Genomic DNA, 16,871 nt, shown 5'->3' with positions numbered 1-16,871 from the left:
CTTTTTTTTTTTTTTTTTTTTGTAAAAACGGTCTCGAGTACTTTTAATATAACTAACGCGCAAACAAGTTAAAGTAATTGAAAAATTCACTGGCGCACGAAGCGTCCGTTGCACGCGAACGGCTACCTTCTACGTTTAATCCTGAATCCAATCAAAAGGATATACTTTCGAGCTTTTACATCGTAATGCGCAAAGCAGGTTGTGTTTACTTTGCCGACATTTTCGCGACAACATGGTTATCTCTCGACTGTTATCGAGAATTTTAACGATTTGCTCGTTCCGTTGTAAAAAACCACTTATTTCGTACGTATCGGCATGTTGATCGAACTCGAATTACGGGGTGGATAACCCCGGAAACCTTAGAAATCACAATCGCGTTATTGCCGCCTCGATATCCAAACGTAGTTGGATGTGTCGCCGTAATCAAGACGAGATATCGAGTCGAGCGCATCGATTCGATATAAACGCAATAAGGAGTCAAAGTCGCTGGTTGATAGGATTCCTTCGCATTGCAATCGTATCGCGGTAAACTCGACAGAATTCTATTAAAAGTTGCGAGGCCGATTAGATGACTCGTACGTTCGATGTCATTTCTATTTCATCGACCCTCGCTGCCGAAGGACACTGCCGTCAACGAATCTCTTCGATACCTACGAGTTATAATTAACAGTTAATAACGACGATGGTTTTCCGAGGCGCAGCGAAAAGACTGGTCACGACAGAAAGCAGAAATGAAGTCGTACAAAGGCGGAAATGGCTGCTTCGTCGCCGTTTAGTCGCCATTATCGGAAGAGGCGTAAAGTCAAGAAGAAAACGTATTACACCTTAAATTCAACCGCTCGATAAATTTGGCAGCGTATCCCTCTAGGAAACCTCGTTTCGTACGTACGAGACGTTTGTCGTTACGACCCGAGATCCGTCTACGCGAATCGATGGCGAGCCGAGTATTTTCACGAATAATTCCGTCTACAAGAGCTTCTTCGATAGTTGCGGCGCGGCACGATGCGATAAAACGCGTCTTGTAAAATAAGGGCTGTAGCGTCGGAACGGTCGAGATAAACGAATCACCGTCGTTAAAAACCGCGTAACTCGCCTGCGTTTACATCTACAAGGACGATCGGCAAACGAGCATTTTAATTCGCTTATATTTCGAACAGCTGATTCGATCGGTCTCGACCGAAGCGAAACTGGTTTACTTAGGACAGCCATGGATATCGATAGACGAAAGGGTGGAAGTGGAAATTAGCGCGTAAACTCGCGATAACGAACCATCTCGAACGCAGCACTGGCTTCCGATACCAAGTTGCAGTCGAGTTACCGTTGCGTGACCGCAAAATTGGCAAGTTTGCGGTTAACTTCACGGCACCTTCGATCGCGAAACGTTCGCGGTCTGCGAGATGAACGTTACGAGCGATACAAGCACGCGTATAACAGCAAGTATCGTACACAAGCTGATTCGCTCGTTATTAGTAGGAATATCGGAGTCGAAAATATTTCCGCTACGTTTAATCCTTCGCAGCTACGAGTTTTATCTCGGTCGGTTCGCGTCCGATAAATTGCTCTCACGCCGAAGCACATTTTATCGTGGATACGTTATTGCGACAAAGTGGCTTTTACGTTTTCGCGTTGAATCAAATATCGCAAGAACGAAATATATATTTTGCGTAAGGGACTTGGAATGGATATTCGATGGAGTATCGAGTTGGCTGAAAGTAATATCGTAAAGGGCTCGTGGCCGCGGCAACGTGGTCGTGGAACAAGCTGCTGAAAGTACAAAATCTCGTTTGCGTAGAGTTCGCTTTGACGATCGTAGGTGGTGAAAGAATGCCGCGACATGGGCAGCAGAAACGACGATGGCGTGTAATTGGCTGAACGAAATTCGTTCTTCTTGAATATTCACGGTGCGTTTTGAAAGCGGCACGTTGTTCGGTACGATGGTGTTGTTTCTCGTTTTCACGGTGGTCGATTCGATTTCGTCGATCCTCTTGGTCAGCTTCTTTCCTGAGATCGTTAAACCGTCTCTCTCAAAGCGTCGTTGAACGTAGATTTTCTGGATCGTGCTTGCTGGCGGGCATTGCTTCGTCAAAAGATAATTCGCTACGCAGGAAAGTTACATATAAAATTAGATAGAAAGCGGACGGAACGGAGATAAACGAGCTTGCGAAAATAGTCGCGTGACAAAATTGCGTCGAATACGACTAAAATTGCGAATACGAGCAGACGATATAAAGCAAAAATATCGTAAAACTTAATTTAGCTTTTAATTTGCTCGTCGAATATAGAGAAACGGACGAATCTCGTTGCGAAGGATCTTGTTTGTCTATCATCCATGGCAAGATTAATGGACGATAAGTAGGATCGGTATATCGCATCTTCTCCGTCGATTTAATCGGTTTTCCGGTATGCAGCCGTTTGCTGGTATAATTAAAAGGGGCAATCGTGCGCACAGCTGATCGAAGGAAAGTGGAATTTAATTGCAGGGAATTGATCAAGGACTGCGGTTACTTGGGCGTTTATCATAGAACGCGTGTTTCGTCTGTCGTCGATGGGCGTGGTGCGAAGCGTACGAGAGTTTGGTATAATTTACAACACCGACGAAATCTATGTTCCTACGATGCAATTATTATTACTATTTTTCCGTCGGATAATTCGATAATTGAAATTTACAAGGGCGTAGAACCAACGATATCAGATTTGGCTAATCGATTGAAATTTTAACCGGAGCGTTGAAAGTGGGCGAACTTTTCTTCGCGTTACGCGTTTTGTACCAATATTAGCTTGTCTATATTTAGCGTTACGCTTCCTGTAAAAGGTTAAGGCGATGCCTGACGCGATATTTCGGACGAAACGTTCGTTTCCCCGACGCTCGAGTAAACGTTCGTCTAACTTCGAGCGAGTAATCGATAATGTAATGCGCGCAGCGAAATTTGCATCTTCGTACGGCGACGAGTAAAGACAGATATCGTTTTAAAAAAAGTTCCGCTGATATCTTTCGATTCGTTTTTCGAAATATTCGATGGAACTCGAGGAGCGTCGAACTTTGCTTGAAAATCTGTTTAAAACAACGTTCGTGGAATACAGAAACCGATACATCTGCAAGGAAATAACGTTTCGAATATCAATGAATGGTTTTGTTCCTTTTCCATAAGAATCGAATATCCCTCCGTTACGCGCGATATGCTGAATCATTTATAACTCCTAGCAGATGCATTATCTTGAAAATTTGCTTTCCTTGATACGAAATTTCGCGTCATACGCCGCTTCCTCGCATTTATTTCCATTACGCATTCTTTCCAACTTTTCGTTTTTCGTATAAAACCACATTCCACGCGTGTTTCTTTATTTACGCAAAAATTCGAAATTTTCACTTATCGGTATATTTTACGGTTCGGTTGATCGCGATACTGATCTAGAAGAACGTTCTTTGTCTGATCTTGTAAAAAAAAAAAAAAAAGAGTTTTGCTTTGAAACAAATTTACGATGATTTCTAACGCGTTACGATATTGGCCAAACTTAAATTTCAGAGTAATCGTCGAGCATTAGGGAGAAATCCCGACCAGGAGGAACAACGAGAAGAAAGTTATCTAGTGGGCAAACGTGGTGATCGCGATTGAGTGGGAAGATCGTGTATGTAACGATAACTCCTTTAAACAAGCGCTCCGTCGAAAATCTTTGGCGGAGTAAAAAGAGTTTTTGGGGTGTAACGATGATCGTTCCGCGGCACGGCGGAATTCCAATAGCGAAAATTAATACGTAGAACCGCGTGCCTCCTGACATTTGCGCGATTCGCGAGCGTCGCTTTTCAAACGTCCTTTGGCTCGAAGCAAGCTGCGAGCCGAAATTGGGGCTTAAAAAGGGTGGAAAATGCAAAGATAAAAAAAGAAAGAAAAAAGTGAATGGTAGACGAAGCGGAGATATAGCCGGAGAATGAATACGGTACGTGTGTTTCTTTCATGAAAAGGAACTCAGGGTCGCGGCGTTATTTCAAAACCGGACGAATCAAGGAAACTGGAACGATTTTTCTTTATCTTTTTTCAGCGCGGAGGAAAATCGCGTGCCTTTCCTTCGCCCTTTTTCGCGCGATGTCGCGTCGGTCGTTAATTCAATGCCCTCGCTTCGTTTCTTCGTCGCCGCAGCGCCGATGAAATTATTCACCGGAGATTTCTTATTACGACGACCGAGATCGGACCGTGTGAACGAAAAATATTCAAACGCAGGCACAGGTATATAGCTGTGTTCCGATTAGTCGAGTTACTCGAATTTGAGTAAACACGACGAGTTGGAAACTCGAAATCGTTGTTCGTTCCGAGATTCGTAATAGTTGAAACGCATTACGAGCGCAATAAGGTGTCGCGTTAGTCTCGAAAGGGGTAATTATCGGGCGACTATAATTAACCCGGACACGATCTTTATTCGCGAATCGATTCGATCAGAAACTTTTAAACATCTTTGTCGTAAAAATTAGATTTTGGGACGCGAGATCTGCCGGGACGTTTAAACGAATATCTGCATCTGTGAACATAGAGAGGACAGGCCCAAACGACAGAGGGGGAGAGAGAGAGAGAGAAAGAGAGAGATTATGGCTAAAGCACGTTTGCTTGCTCCTTTTTACCGGACCACCCGCAGTCCGGTGGGATTTAGGTAATTTGCCCGTTTTCCTTTCGCAGTTCCGGCTAATGCGGAAACTTTCACGTTCCCTGGACGAGTCTCGTTAGCCGCAGCTGCATACTTCTTCTTTTAAACATTTCTGGAACGAGACCGCGGGACATACCGCAAAGGTCGCGTAAATCACGCTACTCGAGATTCACGGGTCAAGAGGCTGATCGATCCGTGCGAGGATATGCCAGAAAATTGCCGCGATCGCGACCATTACCGAACTTATCGCTCGGATCAGGTTACTCGAACGTGTCATACTTGACGGAGTTGGCGGTGGAGACTTTGTCGTACGATCCGTAACCTACCCTTGTAACCAACGAGTCCAACGTTGCGACGAAGAAAATAGGTACGGAAGAAAAGGTAAATATTTGATGGCGATAGCACACGTTGGCGTTCTCTGTTACGATATTCTTCGACGCGATCAGATTATAGCAGACGGACATCGTAAATATGTGGAAAAGAGCTACTTACGAAAACGGTAAAACACAGGATCCTGTGAACTTCGCTATATGGCAAAGTGTCATAGGCATTCGTGTATAAAGGACTACGTGGTTTCCTCGTTAACGTACATTCCTGACCTTACCTTCGTGGAAACGTGACGAAATTCCTACCTGCAGACAGACAGTCGTCTAATCTGGTTTAAAAAAGCGAAGGTGACCTTCGCGTTTCCAAATTACCTGCTCTTTTGGAATATTCTTTGCCGTCTGCCGGTGCCTCCATCCGTATCTCGCGTGTTTCATTGGGCGAAATTTTCCTTGGGCTGGCAGAATTCTAAAAGTAACGGCAACTGCTCCGTCTTGTCGCCTCGTCGACGCTTTTTAGTCTCTTATCGTTTAACTCGCTGTTTCTTAGGGATTTTAAGTACGACGAGACGGCAATGATCGTTGCGATTGCGTTTCGATCGAGTAACCATAGTTGGAAACGCCGTGCGCGTAATTTTCTAAACAAGGATGGACAGGCGTCCTTTACGTCTGACGTAATTCTGTATAAAGGAAAATTCAGAGGTTCGTTGTATGGTATTTTTGAAGCAAATCGAATCCTTCTCGCATTGATATATACTTGGGACAAGAAACTTGGGAAATTGGCGAAGATGATAAAGGTTATCAGTATGCAGGGGTATGCGTGCCGTAGTAATTGTCTTTCGTTTATTATGCATAGAGTGACTTAACGACACCAGATGAACGTGCAATAAATCATCCGTTAACCTCTTAAGGTCTGCCTCTCGTGTATTACGTAGCTAAAGTTTCGTTTTGTGTCATAAATACAAAAGTAGAAGAAACTACGTTTCCGCGAAATTGCTATTGACACGACTTTAGCGAGGAAAATTTAACGAGCGAGCACTTAAGGGATAAATCGACGCGCGTTACAAAGAACGGTGAATTCGATTCGCGCTGGAAAAACAAGCTCGAGGGATCGGAGTCCGCTCGAAAGGCTGATCCGTGATGACGGAAAATGGCAACCGTTTAATTATCCAAGCCGAGAACGGCCGGTCTGTCGCGAACAAATCGGATTAGTTCTCCGGACGATGGAAAACATCAAAGGAAACTGGGAAAGAGATTAATATCCGAGCGACCGACCTAGCCAACGCGATCCTGGCAAGACTAGGCGAAACGAAACCGAACGAGACCAAACGAAACGAAATGCGCGCGAATGGCCGTTGCCCGATCGAGGCTGTTTACGCTGGTGAATGTAGCGGTTGCGCGAGAGGCCGCAGAGAAATTCCAACGCCGCGCCGCCTAATTTCATCGCATCTGGGAATTTCGAGGTCGCGGCGCGGCGCGGCGCGGTGCGGCGCGGCGCGGTGCGGCGGTCGTGAATACCACGACCTAGCCCGTTCCTTCGAAATTACAGCCGTTTGATTCCCTCCGACAGGCGTGCGAGAGTCTCGGTGGACGTTGTGATCGAGCAAAATACGCGAGATTTTTCCCCAAATTGATGAAACGATTGCTCAAACGTTAAAAAATATCGTCTTGCATTTGCCGATCGTTAAATCGGTAAGATACAAAAAGTATTCGACTTTTGGCGAGGTGGAACGAGCAACCGTCAGCGGAATTTCGTCGAGCATTAGTAGTTCGCGAACAGGCTACCATTAACATCGCTCGATTATACGTAGTTATTTTTAGCGGCGGGAGGATGAAAATGCTCGAGTAGTTTCAATGAAACCATGTGCATGAAAACAAGCACGTATACGCGGCATTTTTCTCGACATCGTTGCAGGTTTCCGAGCCAAGGTCGGACGATAATTCCGCTTTAACGACCCTGTCGTTCGTCGTAATTGCCTATCCTGTAGCCTTCTCTCGCTTCGATATTTTCGTTTAATCTCGCGCCATAAACGTTTGATATTCCGCCACCGATTCGTCCCAGTTTCGTCGAACCGTTCGCCCTCGAAAAGTATCGCGTGTCGCCGCGCAAAATGTTCCTGAATACGAATTGGCGTGTTACGCCTCTTGAAAAACGGAGTTTTACTTTTCTATAAAAACGATACGAAACGAGGCGGATCGCAACGAAATATGGAACAAAATGCGCGTTAATACGCGAACAACAATAACGAATGGGATGTATCTTCGTATCGACAGTTTTTCTCGCGTTACAGATCTCCGGGATTATATATAGACGGACTCTCGTTATTTTCACAAAGACGAGTATTTTGTTATGCGTTCGCGTGTTTCCAGCAATGCGAAAGGTTTATGAAATTAGACAATTGTTAGATCGTGAAATAGGACCACAGTGTAAACGCGGTAATCCGACAGAACGAAACTGCACACCACGAAACATCGTATGAAAGAAATTTCAAACAAAATTGTAGGAACGTGCGACTCAAGCGGGTATTTACCACGTCGTAAATTTCGCGATCGTCGTAATTCCACGAAAGAACTATTTGCTCGGCTCTCGATTTATTCGATTTCGCTGCTTAATTTGCTTGTCGCGAGCGATAATAGTCGAGTAATGTTATTTGCCTGGGGAACGGAAGCGCCGACGAGGCGATGGCGGCGGTACTAGTATAGAGCGAAAGGATGCGCATATGCGTCGATAAAAGTAGCTAACGAGTCGATATTTACACGCAATTATCGAGAATTTCTGCAAACGAACGGTCGGCTTTGAAATTTCGTTGTTCTCATTTTTTGTCGTATTTTTAGAACGATTTGCTTCGCATCGGTAGATTCGTGGATCTTTCATAGATCGTTTCGTTGCTTGACGTTCCAAGGAAGGAAATATCGGGACGAGTATCGTCTCGAACGATCAGAGGATTAATCGACTCGACACCTGCCACGAGAGAGAATATCCGATAGAGAGGATAAAAGAAGACGTCGCTGCGTCGCTAAGACAGCGAAATTGCTGCTGTTGTTCGTTGTTTATTTTGCTTATCGATTTAGCCGCGTCTTCCCTAAGTTGCGCGCGAGAAAGAGAACGACGGGCGAAGGATTTTCACGAGTTTAGGATAAATGAGAGATAAAGTTAAGGTAAAGGTAAGGTTTCCTAGCTAAGCCTAGGTAAGCTAAAACGAAACTAAACTAAAATGCGATTAAACGGTATTTTATCCGCGTAATGTATAGATATATAGGTATGTCGGAGTCAGGTTGGCATTTTGGGGCGTTCGATGAACCTTTACTCACTTTACCGTCGCGAATGTAGCTAATATTTATCGGTACGAACGTGGACGCTACAAGAGGCTATGAGTAATGGCAACAGGATGGTCGAGATGATGGTGACAACGAATTCGGGTTCGATAACGAATCCACGGCCCACGGGGTTCGATAACGAACCCACGGTCCACGGGAGGACAAGTATCAACGTACTACTCGATTCGGGTAACTTCTCGATAACTCGTCCAACGACTAACTAACAAACTAACTCCCCCTTAATCCAAAAGAAGCTGCCCTTATATACTCCTGTCCCCACTTCTCGGGTCAGTCTTTGTTTTTAAGGAGAGCCATATAATCATTTCGTACTTCTGTCAGGTACACGTCCCTCCCGTGACCGTGGCTACGTCTAGCGACCCAAACCCATCGTCATAAAGTCAGATTGAAACATTAAGACTATTTCTTATTTTTATTACTTAAGGGCGGCTGTAGTAAAAGTCTGGACTAGGGTATCGGGGTTTTTCCCAACATTCCGGACGGGAAATCCCGCTGTCCTTCCATCTCCGACAGGTATATACGTAGAAGCGCAACAGCTAGAATTCTTGAAACTGCGAGGGATCGCGCGAAGGCCCCGAAGCTGTGCAGTCTATCTCGTGTCGCAGAATTCCTAATTTCATGATTTCTGCTTACGAATTGCCCGCTGCGTCGCGTCAAGTTCGCGACACCTCGCGAGTCCACGACCCCGAAGCGTAGAATCTGAATCTGTCATATCCGCGAGTCTAGTCACGAAATCTCAAGTTCGTACTCGCTTTGGACTTGCGATCCTTGTCTCTAAATCTTTGTCTCTGTACTGCGGATTTGAAATTTCATACCGAACGGGCGGCTCGAAGGATAGAAAATCTACGATCCGAATGTCGTCCGAATGAAATTCGGGGTCGATACGAGCCGATTTCATTCGAGAGGCGTGTACATGGTAATAGATCGGTAATAGATCGCATGGCCTTGGATCGATTCGAGACGGCTTTTTCCGAAGCAGAATTTACAAAGTTCGAAATCCTACGAGTTTCGAAGTGTTCGCGATCGGTCACGCGGTTTTACGGTATCTTGCGGCGTGTCCTTTTATCTCTAGACCGTAGCGTTCGTTACGTTACGATTCAAAGATCGTACGTCTGCTAAAATTTGTTTATCATCGTTTAATTTATCTGCGTTATCGAGTCGCAAAAGCGACTTATTGTCCGTACGATCTTTCTACGCGACCTTCTCGAGACGGTTTCTTCGATCACCGCGCAGAAGCTGAATCCACGAATTCGAAAAAACGAACATCGTTCGACGATCGTTGTCCTATATAACGCCGTCACTGTTCTCGGCATTCGTTCGCAGGTCCTTTTACCGACCGAGGAACATTATTTTCTAGTTTACGAGCAGTTGGCAGGATTTTCAGAGACGTCGTTTCGCGTTTGGCAAAGAGATTGGAAATCCAGCGGGCGTTCCATCCTTCCTCCTTTTCTCTTCCGTCGCAGTTCTCTAAACCTCGTTACTATTCATCGGCGGTTTATATTTCGCGAATGGCCGATGGAAGCCCGGAAAATGTTACTTTTCACGTATCCTCGGGAGTCGTGCGATTTTTATCTTACGACGGACGAAAGAATTTGCTGGGTCGAGGAAAAAAGATTCGTTCTTCCTTTGCCGTATGCTCGACAGTTTTGCGGTTCTTTCTATTCTCTTTCCTTTCGTTCTTTTGATTTTATCCTCGATCCGAATTATCCTTTAAAACCCTTTCGTTCGAGTTATACTTTCGTTTACGTAGAATTTCAAACTACTGGCCAAACGAATAAACTTTATGTTACATTTATCGTTGACTCGCGTAATAACTTGGTAGTAACATAGGTTGTCAGAAACGGCGGTTTTTTCTTTTAGTACGCAGACTCAAGGCAAGCGTAAATACGTATCTTATCTCGCTATTGTTCGCTTGCCTCTACACTCTGTGTCGTATGTCATAATAACGACGCCAAGTTTCGATAGTTCTTGCTCCATCTTATATTTCTTTTAAAATAATTCCAACATGATCGACGAAATAATAAGAATTTGTATTTAGGACGCATGCTCGTGTAATGTGTTTTTCTCGATCGGGTCGCCTTAATTGAATCGAATGACGGGCAAATCGGTTTTCCTGCGAAGATAGCGAATGTACGAGACTCGATCGTTATCGGTGTCTGGAAGCTCTCTTAAATAGAAGCACGATCCGATCTCGTTTCCAATTCTCCCCTGGCCACTCAATTTTCTCCGTCCTGTCGCGTCGATCGTTCCATTGTTCCTGTTGTCTGCCGTTTGTCAGGAATCAGCTTGGGTCGGGTCGCGGCGTCGTCCGTCTCGTTCTTTCCCTTTTACGCGATGCTTCGAAGTGCACACCGTGACGGCGCGAAGATGCGTACGTTCGTCGATAACGCATGCCGTATTTTATTTTTTTACGAATTCGACGAAGCGTCGAAAGTGGAAGAATTTGAATCGCTTCGAGTTTCGTATCCCGTAACAACGCGATACGCGAGTTTGACGTGCCGCCAAAAATAGACCTCGGAAGGACGCGGATGTCCGAAGGCGTTATCCTTTCAGCGATACGATCGCGCATACGGCCTTATTGCGTTTCGCAAATGGAACAGCGGAGGGTAAGAAAAATCGAGATGGTAATTCTTTTCGCGCGTATCTTCGGCCTATCGATCGAAGCTGCGACAAATCGTAGTTAGATGTTTCAAATCGCACGCTGGCGTTTTTTAATCGACGCGTCAGCCCCGCCGCGATTCCCGGGACGAACGAGGAGCGGACGTCGCGATAAAACTTCCTCTATAGCCAGCGAAATATTACCCGGGACGCGATAATCGGGAGTATCCTCTTTGTGCGAACAGACGCTGCTGGGTTTTACTCGGGTCTACCAGTCACGCGACCCGGTCGTCAATTTCTTTTTTCCCCTTTATCTTCCATTTTTATGTTTGTTCTTTCATCCGGTCGTCGACGCAGCTTCTAGTCCGATCGCGTAAAATGGTTTATTTAGGACGTTTCGATGAAATCGGACAGGGCTTTCCGTGCAGATAGGAAGTAGAACTCGATGTCGGATCGCTTTCGCCACTCGTTATTCTAACGGAAACTACGTATCTTTCCTTTCTTACGTCTAATACTAGTCGACGTTATCGAACATCGATATCTACTTGTATTTCTCGTATCTTTGTATCTGTAATTAAAAGAGCAGGCCATGATTCAGAATTACCATCTCACGGTTGCGTCGCCGTAACACAGTGTCCATTATCCCGAGTCAACAACGGATGCGACGCCACGTCAGGGAGAAGATACCTCCGAGCGACGGAGCGTAGCTCCCCGTTAGTCGAAGATGGAACTGCACGGAGTTCGCAGTGTCCGAGTTTGATTAAATTTCCTCCGTACAGCTGGACTTTCGTTTACAACGAGATTACTCGTCGACTTGGCTCGAGTTCAGCTAACGTTGCTGCCACGTTATATCAGTCTGCGGTCCAAGTTCATCGAGATACGCCTCACCTTGCTTTATCGTAATACCCGTAACTCGTTCGAACGTATTTCAATTTCATCCTCGTGCTCGGTATCGATATTTCGTTACGTCAGAACGGAGAAAAGTGGATAATTGTAATTAGTCTGGAACACCGTTTCATGGGCGAGACTAACAACAAGAATTTACGCAGTATAGTTTATTCTCGTAAAATAACGAGAGTAGCGACGTCTAGGCGATATTAAATCAACGCTAAGAGCTTTCCGAGTCTTTACTAGAGCACCTTACTGCGACCACGACTAACCTTCCATCTTATCGATCTATACGTCACTCGTGTATCGGGCGTGTAGCGATCGACATGGTACGTTGCGTCGGTATTTTACTCCTTTCTTTGGTGAAATACGAATAACTTTGTAGCGTAAGTTTTGCGTCGTAACGAACAAAGAAAAAAAAACAAAAAAACAAAAGAAATATGAAAAATATGGCACGTATGACTTGTAAAATATGCGTACGAGGAATCGAACCAAGCAACCTAGAACATCTAGTTTTCTTATCTAATTTAATCGATCAACGAGCGTGGAACGAACGAGGAACGAAGGAACCGGAAGCGAAGACGCGACTGCAAAAGGAAATGTAATTGCCAGCGTGATATCGGCTACGGACGAACCTGCCGCTTCCGGAAATCAAACGACAATGATAATTGATCGCATCCGCGTAGTTGGTATCGATCTCTTATTGCGATCACTGGATCGCATTGTCTATATTTTCTATATCTATACTATACTTCTTTCTCGTTTTCGTATAATTCAATCTGAACGACCGTATTATCGTATATTATATTTCTCTATTCGACTAGCGGCAACCGTTGTTTCGCTAAAAGTTATCATTCGACGGATACTTAACGAATTTACGACTCGACGAGTTTACAACGCGATTCGTCGAATTTCGATAAAGCGGCAACTTATAAAAGCCCGACGATGTAACGCGTGGCGTACTCTATATCGTCGTAACATGCGGTACAACAGGCGTCGTGACGCGTTTTGGTTGAGCGTGATCGCGCTGCTGATCCTCTGCTTTTGGACCGCCGAACGTGCAACCGTCGTAGCAGCCCCCGACCCGAGAAGCACGATTTACATCGTTCATCACAAACGAAAAACGCATCATCCAGAGGAAATCATCGAGATTCATAGGAATCGGAAGCGAAAGCACAAATTGAATATCGTGCTCATCGACTCGTGAATGGATCTGGAATGGAGTTGCCGGAGGAGGGTAGTCGGAAGATCGCCGATGCAACGACTCGATTCGATACTTGGTTTGTCGCATCAGAGACCTTTTAAAGCGACGCAGAAGCATGGACGGTCGTGTGTTTCGCGAATGAAACCGAAGAACTAAGGAAACAACGACCGCGCGATGGGTGGAGCAATTTTGCAACAGCGGTCGAAAAGTGATACGGATCATCGAGTGTGTTTGCTTTTTCTATCTTTGATTCGCTGTATCGAATAACCATTGTCGCATATATCCTAGGATGTGGTTTTGTCGAATTAATTAAATTTATAGGATAATTGCCTCTTTGTCTCTTTATCCTCTTATTCCGTCTTGCGAGTATTCTTATAACCGCAAAGATTCTATTATCCGTTCGCGTAGACACGATTTGTATCAAGTGCGTAATTCGATGTTACAAGCTGAGAAGCTAATTACGCGTGTCTCGAGTAAATAGCTGCGACGTCGTATTACAGGTTGAAACGCAAGAAAATACAAGCTGGTAAAGCAAGTTACAAATTGCGTTTTCTGTGAGAAAAGATTTAAACGCCGCGTGTCGCCAACATGGTCAAGTTAAACGGAACCGTGCGGTAATTTACGTAATGCCGTGAGATCCGGGAACGCAGAAAAACGAATATCCCACGCACGTACTCTCCCATGCAACTAAGTAGAACTTGTACGGCAATTTAGAATCGATTAAGGTTGCGCATCGGACAATGGGTACTCTCCACCGAACGAGATAACTCGCTTAAAGTCTTTCCGCTTCGATCCACGTCTCCGAAGGTTTATTCCATGAAACAAGAGACGCGATTACGTTCTAAAGCTTTGTCGTTGACTCCTGAAATTCTACGAGTCTCCAACGATTACTGTATCTACTTCCAAATAGGTAGAAAACTCGGCAACGTACCGTATAAATATTATACGGACTCTTCGATACGCGAATAAAATGTAAATATCGCGTCGAAACAACGAATCGATACGAGGTATCGTGAAATAAATTCCTCCCCGCGTGATATTTCGTTGCTTACAGTCGACGGTAACCGTAAGTTAGGCGTTTAGCATGAAATTACCGCGACTCTAACGGTATGTAGGCGATCGTCCAAGCCTGACAACGACTTAACTGTCCTGTCAGACCGATAAATATCGTGATTATTACCCGTTGCATAGATGCAACGACTGTCGAACGAAATTTCGTTTCTTCGACGTTATCGGCGAAATTTTCTTCGAAAAGATCTCGTATCGATGACAAGTGAACGAGTAACGGGAGAAACGAAGGTAGATCGATTCGATCGAGGTTTCTCGTGACTCGAACGACTCGTGAAGTTTACCGCGCGTGTGCCGATTCGAACTCGTCGTGAATCGAAACGAAAGCGAGGGTATGGTAAAACGTAGCGAAACGCGATTCATCGGAGAATTGGAGAAGGAAAAGGTCGAAGCGGGAACGGATAAAAGCGCGGTTCGGTACGAACGTACAACGTGCACGGGCACGCAGAGAGGCAACGTCTTACCTTGACCGAGCGCTTCCGGTGTTTCCCTTGCTCCCGGTGCTTTCGCGTACCTCTCTTACGCCGATGCGTTGCCTCTCGAATATTTAGCTCTGCGAACGAACCCCATCTGTCCCTCGGAACGAGCCCGCTGGCTCGTTAAACAGAAGCCAGATCTCTGGCGAACGGAAGCGAAATCATCGGGGAGCATGCAGAGAACGAGCAGGATAGAGAGTACGAGATCGCTCTCGTATCGAGGCATTGGAAGTTTGCCAATACGCTTTCCCGATTAATCGATTAACGTGGGTTTGATCGCAACTGTTCCGTTTCTACCGTTACCGCTTTACGTACAGTTTGAAGTTTCCACGTATCTGCTTTTAATTTGTTTCCTTTTCGCGTAAAAGCGACGTAGCGATCGTAATACTTACGTACGTGCTTAATTCTGTCGTAACGAAAATGCTCAAAGCGAAGCGGACGGTGAGTTTCGCGTAAGAAGGTTTTTCATACGATACGAGTGATTTAAACGGCGTATAAAGAGCCAAGCGAAAGAGAAAAAGCTGCGTCCAACCTGTTATTCAGCTCGATATATCGTTTGTCTAGATAAAAATAACTGAACTGTAATTGACATGAAATACGTTGACCCTCGTGAACGTCCTACAAGCAGCGACAGTCGTAATAGAAAGAGAAGCAAATTGCGGTCTACTATTTTCTACGATACAAGGAGGAAACGGTGGAAGTTCAACGAGTGACGAAGACGCTGGAGTTGTGGATAGGGACAGAATTCCTATGAAAATTAGGTTCGTGCCGAACGCATCCAGCGAACCATCGTCTTCTTTTATCCCAATGTTTCGCGGCTTATTTTGCAAGTTTATAGAGTTTCTGAGCCGTAGAAGTATAGATCGTTAAAACATGGTATCTTGCGATTTATCGCAAGTTTTCCACTTCTAGAAGGCGAAGATTATTAGAAATAACTTTTTATCGAGAAATGACTTTTTCTCGCGTAGTTATTCAGGCGTGGATATTTTAAAGTTTTTGCCGACGTAACGTAACGGAATTCGAAATACAGCGCAATCTTGTTATAAATTATAAATACGTTTTAACTCGATAAATAAGGATGTAGCTGGCACGATTCGCCGTTGATAATTTTACGCAGCTCGAATAAGAAAAGTTTCCGGCGAAGAGACTATTTTCAATCGCGAAATAATTGCGAAGCGATAATTTTGATAGGTAGATCGATTAAAGCCCATCGATTACTTGTTACTGCCGGCATTAACCTCTTCGAAGGGTGTTTCCAACGACTTTAAACGTTAATCTTGTTTCCCTGTACAGAATAGTTGAATTATGTTTTCAAATTATCGACGAACGAAGCTATCGCAATAACGATTAATCGTGATTCAAAGCGTGTCGTTAATCGCAGGTTAGGTTCGTAATTAGGGAATTTATGATAATCGCATAATACGTACTGCCGTATGGGTGATGGATGACTGCGTTGATCGTTCTAACGTGGATGTATCTTAATTTGCGATTGTTATTGAAAAATATTGAGTCGTATCGTCGTTACGTTAATTAATTATCACGCGTAAACTATACTCGAACTTGATCGAACCAACATCGAAAGTTTTTAAATTTAAATTGCGTTTAACGAACCCTCTGTTTCTCGAAACGCGCTTGGACGATATCAAAGGAAATGACGACAGACCTTGCTGAAAACCATAAAATTACGTCAACTTCGTTTCGCTATTGCATCGAGAAGCGAGTAAAACTCGCTAACGTCTCCCGTGTTCGTCGATATCAACGGAATCTCTGGCGTAACCGAGATTCGTGAAACAGATGTTCCGCGCCGAATTTCCGGCCGGATATTTATTAATTTCCGGTAGTGTCACGACGAGCATTGGTCGGTAATTAGGTCCACCGTGCAGCCTGTAACAGAAGAAGTAGGAAGCGCTCGATCTATTTGGCTTCTCGCGAACTTTATTTTTAACGACGGACAAATTGTCGATCCGTCGAGCGAGAATCAGCCAAATATAAATCGCATCGAGATCGTCTCTTGTCACGAGTTAACCACGTGGGAGTCGTGCGTTTGTCGCTGAAACGCGTAGAACCTGCGTTTCATTCTTGTCTCTGGCTATGCTTTTCGTGCGTTCGTCGCGCCAATTAAGCCCACTCGGTTGTCGCTACGCTGCGCCGTAATCGTTCAAGTATGCGCGGTTGAGTTAAGAAAGGAATTTTACAACAATGTGCGTGGAAACGCGTGTGGCGACAATAGAATTTTTATTCGACGATGCGATTGACGAATTGTTTGCGGTAAACTTCTCGTTACGCTTCGCAACGGTCAGGAGTCGGCTTTCTCGTTTGCGTGGCGTTCATAGCCGTGTAGCC

The 16,871-nt window shown here is 44.8% G+C and overlaps 1 protein-coding gene across 11 annotated transcripts in view; it reads left to right on the top strand.

Annotated features, from left to right (window-relative positions):
- The window catches only part of LOC100742314, a 189,628-nt gene that overhangs the window by 21,767 nt on the left and 150,990 nt on the right, over window positions 1-16,871 (top strand). The window lies entirely within an intron of this gene.

This window comes from Bombus impatiens, unplaced genomic scaffold, assembly GCF_000188095.3.
Source record: "Bombus impatiens unplaced genomic scaffold, BIMP_2.2 scf_0581, whole genome shotgun sequence".
Taxonomy (NCBI): Eukaryota; Metazoa; Arthropoda; class Insecta; order Hymenoptera; family Apidae; genus Bombus; species Bombus impatiens.
The sequence above is the reverse complement of the archived record's forward strand: the minus strand, read 5'-3'. Positions and strand labels throughout refer to the sequence as shown.